At 33.1% G+C, this 10,667-nt stretch overlaps 1 long non-coding RNA gene across 9 annotated transcripts; it reads right to left on the bottom strand.

Moving 5' to 3' along the window:
• Positions 1–5,399: 5,399 nt before the first annotated feature.
• Positions 5,400–9,860, bottom strand: LOC114075384. 9 transcript variants are annotated; one of them, XR_003575823.1, is made up of 9 exons: positions 9,799–9,860; positions 8,790–8,937; positions 8,549–8,652; positions 8,030–8,096; positions 6,822–6,999; positions 6,661–6,730; positions 6,301–6,390; positions 5,893–5,981; positions 5,400–5,573 (listed from the first exon to the last, which is right to left on the bottom strand). It is a non-coding gene; the product is annotated as an uncharacterized LOC114075384 (long non-coding RNA). The 9 variants fall into 9 exon arrangements; XR_003575817.1 differs by having other exon boundaries at positions 6,661–6,999; XR_003575820.1 differs by lacking the exon at positions 6,301–6,390 and having other exon boundaries at positions 6,661–6,739.
• Positions 9,861–10,667: the final 807 nt, after the last annotated feature.

Here is a 10,667-nt window from a genome sequence, read left to right as displayed (position 1 = left end):
ATTGTGTTTTTGTGCAAAAGTTCTCTGATGGTGACTTTATTATTGTGTTGCTTTATGTTGATGACATGCTTGTTGTTGGTCATAATACTTGCAGGATTCAGAAGTTGAAGCAAGAGTTGAGTAAGTCTTTTGCTATGAAAGACTTAGGACCAGCAAGGCAGATTCTTGGCATGCAGATTGTCCGTGATAGAAAGGCCAAGAAATTGGTATTATCACAAGAGAAGTACATTCAGAAAGTACTTCGCAGATTCAGCATGGACAAAGCTAAGGTTGTCAGTACACCTTTAGCTATGCACTTCAAATTGAGCACGAAACAGTGTCCTTCTAGTGATGATGAGAAGGAAGATATGAAGAAAGTTCCTTATGCTTCAGCTGTTGGTAGTTTGATGTATGCGATGGTTTGTACAAGACCGGATATTGCTCACGCTGTTGGAGTTGTTAGCCGTTTTCTTTCTAATCCGGGAAGAGAACATTGGAATGCTGTGAAGTGGGTTATGAGATATCTCTGTGGCACTTCTAGTCTGAGTTTGTGTTTTGGTACAGGGAAGCCTATTCTTTGTGGTTATACTGATTCAGACATGGCTGGTGATGTTGATACTCGCAAGTCTACTTCAGGGTACTTGGTTACTTTTGCAGGGGGAGCTGTATCTTGGCAATCTAGGTTGCAAAAATGTGTTGCTCTATCTACTACAGAAGCTGAGCTTATTGCTGTCGTTGAAGCTTGTAAAGAATTGCTTTGGATGAAGAGATTCTTGGGGGAACTTGGTTGTGCTCAAGAGAGGTATGTGCTTTATTGTGACAGTCAAAGTGCTATACATCTTGGCAAGAATTCTACGTTCCATGGTCGGTCTAAACACATTGATGTGAGATACCATTGGATTCGAGATGTGTTGGATTCTAAGTTGCTTGAGCTTGAAAAGATTCATACAAATGACAATGGTTCCGATATGATGACTAAAGCTTTGCCAAGAGGGAAGTTTGAAGATTGTTGCATGGTCGCCGGGATGGCGGTCTCCTCCACATAGTCGTGAGGGGGAGAATTGTTGGGTTATGGGTCTTTTTCCCTTCCTATGTGGATAAATAAAAGCCCAATTTGGACCAACCCATTTTTGCCCATAGGCCCATTCTTATGAGGCAAATATAAGCCTATTTAGGTCTTATTTTCAGACACACAGAGAGTTTTTCAGCAGCCAAAAAGAGAGAAAGAGAGCAGATTTTCGCAGTCAAAAATTCAGCCCTAACAGCCAACTTCAAATTGCGATTCCCGCTTCGTTTCTTATCAGATTGAGCTGATTTTTGGACAGCATATTATATTCATCTCAATCTTTGACTAGGAACTGACAGAGTTGGATTTGGTGGCCTGCAGCTTCAGTTTTGCTGTCGTGAACAGTAGCTGCGAAATTGGTGATTTTGCTCCTTTAATTCTCTAGATTTGGTGCAATCTTATTTTGTTGTTGCTCGTTGTTTGGCACTTGTTTTGTGGCCAATTTTGGAGAACAATATTGTAACTCTTGGTGATTATAGTGGAGCTTTTGGTCCCGTGGTTTTTTACTCTTCACATCGAAGGGTTTTCCACGTAAATCTTGGGGGCTTGTGTGATTGATTTTTTATTGTCTTTTTATATTTGTTTGGTTGAATTACTTGCTGCCTTACTATTATATTGCTTGTGGTTGTTTGTCTTCTCTTGGTTCAAATCGAAAAGGGAAAGTATAGACTTGGGTATTCTTCCGCTGTTATCCTGTCAGGCATTCTTTGTTAGTGCCTTGTCTTTCCCAACATTTACTTGGGTGGGTGAATTTATAGTGATGGATCGGGTGTACATATCCTGTGATGTCCTCTTGATATTGCAGAATGCTTGGATAGCTTTGGTGATCTCATATGTAGTAGATTTCGTGTTGCACTAGGCAGTTGAAGTGTTTGAGTACCTTTATGTTTACTACCTTGTTTATGAGAATTTATGGAAGAACTACCATGAGTATTTACATTTGTCGTGTTAGTTTTAGTATTCATCTAGTCGTTGAGATCATGATGTGTGGTTGAATGTGGGGATCATTGGGTCTAGTTCTATTGTTCTTAAGGGTAGTCTACAGTCACATCTACTGATCTAGCATTCCGACAGTGTTGTTAGAGGTTTTGTATGCTTAGGTGTATCGTTTATTGGGTGGTTACTTGATAATTTTCTTCTTTGGATTCAATAAGTTAAGCACCTGATGTGTAAAGATTATATTTTTATACATTTAGCTCGTGAAAACATTTGTGAGGAAGGAATCTTGAGGATCTCTGATAGGTTGTGCATTATGAGTTTGTGGTGGTCGACTAAAGTTCACTTCTGATTATAGCTGGTATAGATTCAGATTGTTATGTTGATTATGTGAGAAAAGATTCGTCATGATGGTTGTGTTAAGGTCTAATGGGTTTTTGTTTAGATTGAGTTCATGGGTTAGCCTATGGCTTGATAATCACCTATAATTTGTAGATCTATCATATTTTGATTTGAAAGGTCAGTTCTTAATAGTTTTTCTTGATGAAATGGTTTTAAAGGGGAGCTCACATAGAGAGATGAACACCAACTGATAGGTCATAACTTAGACTTTTAGTAACGTCGGTTATGCTTCTTTCCTCTTCTTTATGTTCGAGGATGAACATGATTTTAGTGGTGGATAATGTAGTGACCCGGAAAGTCATTTTTATAAATTTTGAACTATTTGTTTAACTTTAGAGAATTAGTTGATGGGTAATTGTAGATATTTGACTTAATCGATAGTTATAAAATAAAGTGATTATTTATTTAAGAACCTATATTTATTATAATTATTTACTGGAGTTTGTCACTGTAAATTTACAATTATTATTATTATTCTTTAAAGAAATAAAAACTACCCTAAAAAGTGTGTGCTTGCCGCATCTGCAATGAAGAGGACGACCTCCTGGTAAGAAAATTTTCATGTGTGTGCCTGCATACAATTATTTTACTGCTGCATATATACAAGATATAATTCAATTCTTATTAAAAGAGATTAGATAAGAAGTGTAGGTTTTAAAGTTAACGAATCCGTAGTGTTTAAAAGTTTATCTGGGGCAAGGTTTTAATGTACACAATCATTAACCAATGATAATAAGGGGTGAGGAATTAACTGATGAGTGATGGTTAGCAGTAATTTAGTTAATGATTTTCAATGAGTAATATACTGATTGGGTTACATCATTAGTGGGTAATGATGATATTAATTATTGGTGTGTGATGTTTTGTGAATGATTTGAAAGACTTATCATAATTGTTTATGTTGTACCACGGTTGTATTGTTGTGAAGTGTGCATTGATATTAAAATGATAATCTCCTCATTATTTTTATGAACGTATCATTTACATTGATTCTGAGATATGATTGTGATAAGTGTTATGTGACAAGAGGATATATCATTTTGACAGACATATGGTGTGCCGCGGTGGATACTATATTTCGAGGGACGTACCATGTGTCACGAGTGGTAACTATATTTCGAGGAACGTATGAACACCATGATGGATACTATATATTGAGGGTCATATTGCACGCCGCAATAGATACATGGACAAATATGTCTCCAATTTGTCCCAGACTAAAAAGCAGCGGGTGCGTATCGTTAGGGTGGACATGCATCACTATACTTGACATTTTATTTAATTGCATTGCACATTTTTAGCATTGCTGAACTTTATATTGTGTGTTGTGATCTTGTGAGTGTCTTTCTGTGGAACTTTGATCGATGAATATTGAGCTTGTTGTTGAGGAATGTTAGAGCGTTGTTGTTAAGTTGTGTGCTATGTGCAGTATGAACTGTTGGGTTGGGATAATTTTAAGAAGGTTGTAGTTGTGGGGTTGTAATTGATGAATATTGAGCTTAATAATGAGAATATGTGATTGTTAGAATGTTGGTGTTGAGATGTGCCCTTGTAATTGTGAACTTTTAGCCTGGGCTGATTTTATACAGGTTGTAGTTATGGAGATTCGGCTGGGGTGTAAGGCATAAACGTATTCTATCCCCTTGGCTTGTGTTTAGAGGTTTACTTGCAGAGTACCGTGTGGTTTCGTACTCACCCCTTGCTACCACATTTTTTTGTAAGTTAATAGCCCAGACCTTTGTGATATTTCTTTTCTCCTTGTTTGAGGCCTCTTGTTGAGGTTTATGAGGTAGTTGCTTATCAATTCAGCGGACCTTCTTTCTCCTTAACTATAATCGAGTTCTATTCTAGAAACAATGTCATTCGAAACTTGTACTTTCTTTCAATTTCATTGTAACGCAGTAAAGGCTTGTACATGTGACAATAATATTTTGGGGCGTATTTTTTAATGTATTATAAAAATTTCAGCATTTTATTGTAATGGTATAGTTTTAGGCTTACACACTATAACATTTTATGCCTATGACAACGTCAGTAAAGTGTAGCCTAAGCTATCAAAATGTGTGGCCTTTGATAAAAGGCTACACATTTAGACTTTAAGCAACACTTTTCCAGGGGTGGCTGAAAGAGGCATTACCTTAGAGTTTAGGCAACACTTTAGTGTTGCCTTATCAGCTAGGATTAAAAGCATAGCCTAAAAGGCAAAATAGTCAAGCTTTTGTACCTACGCTTAAAAGTGTTGTCTTATCAGCTATGCTTAAAAGCGAAGCCTACGCTTAAAAGTGTTGCCTTATCAGCTATGCTTAAAAGTGTGGCCTTTTCTTCTATATTGTCCACGATTTTTATGTGTTGCATTTTATATATTAAGTGTGGTAATATTATGTTTCCTATAAAATATTTAGGCCAAACTCATCAATAAATCCCTAAACTTGTTGGGTTTTTTCCTTCAAGTACCTCAAATATGTCATTTTCCTATTGAATCATTGAATCACCCATAATTTGTTCCTTTTAAACACTGTTGGTTAATTTTGATCGAATTTTCTATTGTAAATTCCTTCAATTGTGCTCGTGTTGTAATGATTCTGATTGAAGAAATGAATATAAACTATGTTAGTCTCATTTGTTTTCTAATGTGTTCAAATGACTTGAAGTAAAAAATACAATTATTCTCGAATATTTTCACTATCAGTTAGACTAATGAATTTTAAAACTACATATCTATCAATATCCCTTACAAAATCTGGTTCTACGTCAGCCAATGGTATTTAAAAAGAACAAATTATTGATGGTTCAATTATTCAATAAGAAAATAGCATAGTTGAGGTACCTTAGGGGAAAAATGCAACAAGTTTAGGAATCTGCTTATGTATTTGGCCAAATATATATGTGCCTCAATTTCTAATTAAAAACACCAATGTTTATGTTCTTCAATGAATAATCTCAAACATTAAATTAGGTAATGAGTAATTCAATTATATGAATTTGCAATAAACTTCAAAAGATAGTATGTCTTGTGTACATACACATACGTGTAAAATAATATTCTAATTATATGTGTACACGTAAATAGTTTAAAAAGTAATCTTACAATAGTTCAATATAATGTATTCATACTTTTATAATAGTTCTAAAACTTCAATGAGATCAAATTGACCTGTGGAGATCGTTCAATTTGATCACCACCATTTTTCTACAGAATTAAAATGAAATTAATCGTCAAAACAAACCAACAAATCAGAGGCTGAATCACTGGCAATAACATTCAATTTGAAAGTGCAGAAAATAATAATGTTGCAAAAAGTTTAGTTCATTCATACTTGGAACTGCCACATTAGTGGACCGATGCAATGTGCTTAATCAGGTCTACTACTTGTGTGTTGCAATTAGAGCTAGTAAAAACATAAGCAGCTGACCTCTAACACTTTAAGTGTTGCATAACACATTTCTTGTAAAGGAAAATGCTAAAATATGGGTCTACATCAGCTCTAAATTTAAAGAGAAGGATTTACCTGTAGCCCATTTTTTGTCATACAAAGAAACAAGCTTCACAAAGGTCTTGATCAAAGCAAATCAAGCCTTGGCGTCAAAGATACTTGATCTGCAAATTATATTCATTTGAATTACAAATCATCCAAATTACCACTTTGACTCTCTAGTCTGGTTTACACATGGTCACTACAAAAGGAATTTGCAGGGCAAATGCATACATATAAGCCAGTACAACAAGAATAGAAAAAATTGATTAATAAATTGAAATTCAATTCTTCAAACTGGAAACAAGTCGAAATAGGAATTACTTAACAAATTATATATAATTTTATAAAAATATATCAAAACTCGAAAGACATTTGAATCGATGATCAAATACTTAGAACTTAAGACTTTCCTTATGACCTACCTCAAATTAATCTACTAACCTGGGTCAATGTATCTATACGACCTACATGACTTGATTCTCTTGGAATTGACATCAACCTCCTTTGCGGAACCCAAATCAGAAACTCGTGCTGAAAATTACCAATCTTTACAAATGTCCTGTGGTAACAACACTTCTATTTCTTTTTCCATAAATATTTTAATGAGTATCAAAACGTTCTACCAAAACATTAAAGATGTGACATTAAACATATAAAGTGTTGGCAGAAATAGAAAACACATTTTAATGATATTACAAGGGAAGTGATAAAAACTAAATAAATAAGTTCATAGTTCATGTTGATAAGAACTTTGTTGCACACTGAAATTAAAATGTAACCAGGGAGGTGATAGAAATATACATCTAGCTGGCAAGATGAAGCAATATACACCTCCATGCGTTTGTGTAGTGCCACCTTCATCAACATGAACCTGTGTTCCCTTAACATGCAAGTGATACAAGCATCACAAAATAAGCTATAATAGGAATGACATAAGGCTAAAGATAGGAATATTTATTAACTGGTAAATATGTCCAGCAACACTGTCCTCCATAGATTCAAGAAAAGAACCAACAGATTGTCACCAAGAGGAAAGGTCAGTGATACAGTAAAGTCATTTTTCTAATCATCCTGAATGAAATTCTCTGCTTTTCTGCGTTTCTCTCGCAGCTGCATCCCCTTGAAACATATTCTTGTAAGCTGGTGGGAATAGGGAAAAAATGAAGCTCAAAAACTGTTACAACAAGTCCTGCCTCTTACTTATAGAATCTACCAAATATAAACGAACCCCCGTCTTTCAGCGATAGGCTTGACAGGGGATGCTAGGTTATAATGCAATATCATGAATCCTACAGCTACATGCATATCCTACACTAAAGAGTGAATAAAGCCATATAAAAAAATGATCCCTCGTAATTCCAAAAAAATACTCAAACTAGATTCTGTAAATGAGATCACATCGATAATACTTACTAAGAAGGCTTGCATTTTTCTGTACATATTTACTTTGAAGTGTTGTTTAAGGAGAAGAACAGACAATCACATGGTTAATAGTGAATGTTAGGAGAGGGGACATGTCTGAAAAAGATCTCTGCATTCAGAACAAGTGACTATAAGTGAATGTTTGGCAACACGGTCATAAACTGCTTACAAAGAAACAAAACTACTAATGAAATGTTGCAAGGAGAACACAAAAACATGACAAAAATTGTAATCCTCATAGCAACATCAAAAGGGGATATTTTTATGTATTGACAAAGTGGAGCTGGTCATTACGCAAAATGAAAATCAAATTTTCTTCGTTACTTGAAATGAAAAAATTCTAGAAAATCTGGATATATAACATTATTCTCTGGGAGTACAGAGAGATTCTTGAAAGAGATATAACGTTGACAAAGAAAAGTCTTACCCTAAAAAGGATTGCATTCCTTTTTTATAGTACCCATTTGTTTTAGTAGGATTGCATTCGTTTTCCGTTTTGTGCCAGATTTTTTAGGGAAAATATTAAGCACAGTTCTTTTATTGAAGGTAATATCTTGGTGTTCAATTTGGGTCAATGTACACAAACATACATGGTACAATGTAGACTGAAGAACACAATAGAACAGTAACAGAAGTAAAACACTGCGCTAAACACGTACCAATAGCACAGCCATGGAATGGCCAAGAAAATTATCTATCATAAAATGAGAAATGGTAATTAGTATAGGGATCAGGTGGATAATCCCACCTTTTTGATGCACATCTGCGCTCAGGTCATTAGCTGTATAATCTCTATAGAAGCATCCTGCTAAAACCTTTGTAAAAGTAATCAACAAGGCAAAATTATGAGCCACACCAGAAAACACAAACTATTATTAATTTTTTGGAAGACAGACCAGAAAATGCCTTTCACTCTCATCACTTTCTCAATATGTATGATATATTATTACAACCCCCGGGGTGGGGGAGGGACATGTATAACATTTCAGGAAGAAACCTCTAAAAGTGATATAAAACACTCTTCATGCGATTCTCTACAATATCTAATTATAGAAATGACATTTATATTGTTCTAAAATCTTCAATCTTTTTTACAGTATCTGATCACAGATAAAAAAGAAATTAATATTTCAAAAATTTCATACAAATCTATGTAAGAAAAAGGCTTGAGTTTCCCTATTTTATCAGCTTACTTTGCGAACAGAAGGTTCTTATGAGTTTGTCATTTTCGGATGCTGAGGAAGAATGAATCATGTTGTTGAATTACCTGATCCTATGAGTGCTGAGAGCTGCATCCAGGATACTTCCCTTGGATTGACTTGGGAAACATCACCGACTGATTGAGCATTGAATCAACTTAATTGAATTAGCCTGTGACAAATTGAACAAAGGTGGTGAAATCTTTTTTAAAATGTAATTAAGTAAATTTTGGACCAAATTAAAATTTTAAAATTTTCTAATCTTTTATAAAATATAAAAAAACATTTCTTCTATAATTCAATCCAAACCATTAAAAAGGCATTCCTTCTTCTCCAAGGGTTCCTTCTTTTGTTCTTCTTCTTCCTTAGAAATTCGACTATCTCCATTATCTTGCTCTCCAACTATTTTCATTATTTTCCTCTTGATCACCAATCATGACTCTGTCCTCCTTATGAACTGAAATTGTCTGACTTATAAATGGGTAAGTTATTTTTTAAAAAGATTTTACAATTTTTAAACAATGCTAAATTTTTTTCTTGGATTAATGAACAATAAATTGTTCTATAGATGTAAAAATTGAATAATGATATAATGGTGACTATTATTTATTGTTTTTGAAAGAAAATCAACAAACCCAAAAAAACTCTAATTTTGAGGATATATTTATTTATTATTAACATTTAGTGAAAAGTCGCTTTTTGTTACTTTTGTTATTCTTTTTGTGGCCATTTTGTTGATACAATTTTAGAAATATAAATATGTTCAGTTGTCTTACATATATTTCATTTGTTGAAAGATGTATCATATGCTGCCACATTTGAGTGATATGTTGATGCATATTCAAACAGAGCTATCATATGTTGTAACATCTCACTTATGTGTTAGGGCAACAAAATGGTCATATGTGACAACATAAGATTCATTTGTGGCAACAGAAAATTCATTTGTAGCAACAGTAGCTACATCTGTTTCAACATAAGATTTATATGTGACAACATAAATTTCATATGTGACAACAGTAGGTAAACAAATTATGGCTAAAACCCATTTTCATTTTTCACTGAAGTGAATATTTCTAGTGCCCTTAACGGGTTCTTTTGATTTTTTAGTACAGTGGCAACATGGTTAGGAAGTATAATAGCAGTTATTGCTTGATACCAAATCACTACAAGTCAATTATATGAATGTTACTCAATTCAGGTCTCTGAGTAACTCAGTCAATATCCCAATGAAACCCAATAAATCAATTCAACTCTTTTATACCTACAGCCAGGGAAAAGACAAATAAGAAAAATGCAAATTGTAGAATAACATTACCTGAGTTGTTGACTGGGTTTAGTTCGACGACAAGGGAGAGTGAAGCGGCCGGCGAAAATGTTCATTTACATCATTCTTTAAAAATATGGCCATTTAAAAAATGTTCATGCATGTCATTATTTTTAATAGTCGTTTTGCAAAATCATTTTTAACACGTGATGAATTATAATTTTACCACGTCATTAATTTTTTTAATAAAAAAGTTAAAATTCTGAACTAAAATTGAATTAAACAACTCACCCAAATAAAATTAGGGATATTTTAAATTTGAATGGGTCTTTATTTGGGTGGGTTATTTTAATTCAATTTTTATTCATAACTTTGATTTTCTTTATAAAAAAAGTTAATGACGTGGCCGAATTATAATTGTTGACGTGTCAAAATGATTTTGTAAAATTATTGGTAAAAAATAATAGAATGAATGAGTCTTTTCTTAAATGGTAATGACATAGATGAGACAAATTTTTAAAAGATGACATAAATTATTTTCTGAAAGTTCGAAGGCATATTTGAGCTTTTTTTCTTTAAAAAATTATGCATGAATGCCTTTTAAGAAATAATTACTAATTTTAGCAATATTTTTTTATTTTTTATTTATTACTTATCATTTATAGTAATACTATATTAAATTTGCAATATGTATTAAAAGTGAACTAAATATGTAATATATATGTACTATATTTGTATTTTTAAAATATATTATTTTTTTTCGTAAAGAATTGATACATTGTATTATAAATATATTTAAATGTGTGATAAATGTATTATAAATAAGACTTGTATTATATGTGAATGATAAATTGTTTATTATTATATGAATTAATATTATACATATATTAAAAGCGATCAAATTAAAAAAATTATTATTA

The sequence above is a fragment of the Solanum pennellii genome, chromosome 12, assembly GCF_001406875.1.
Source record: "Solanum pennellii chromosome 12, SPENNV200".
NCBI classification, from domain to species: Eukaryota; Viridiplantae; Streptophyta; class Magnoliopsida; order Solanales; family Solanaceae; genus Solanum; species Solanum pennellii.
The sequence above is the reverse complement of the archived record's forward strand: the minus strand, read 5'-3'. Positions and strand labels throughout refer to the sequence as shown.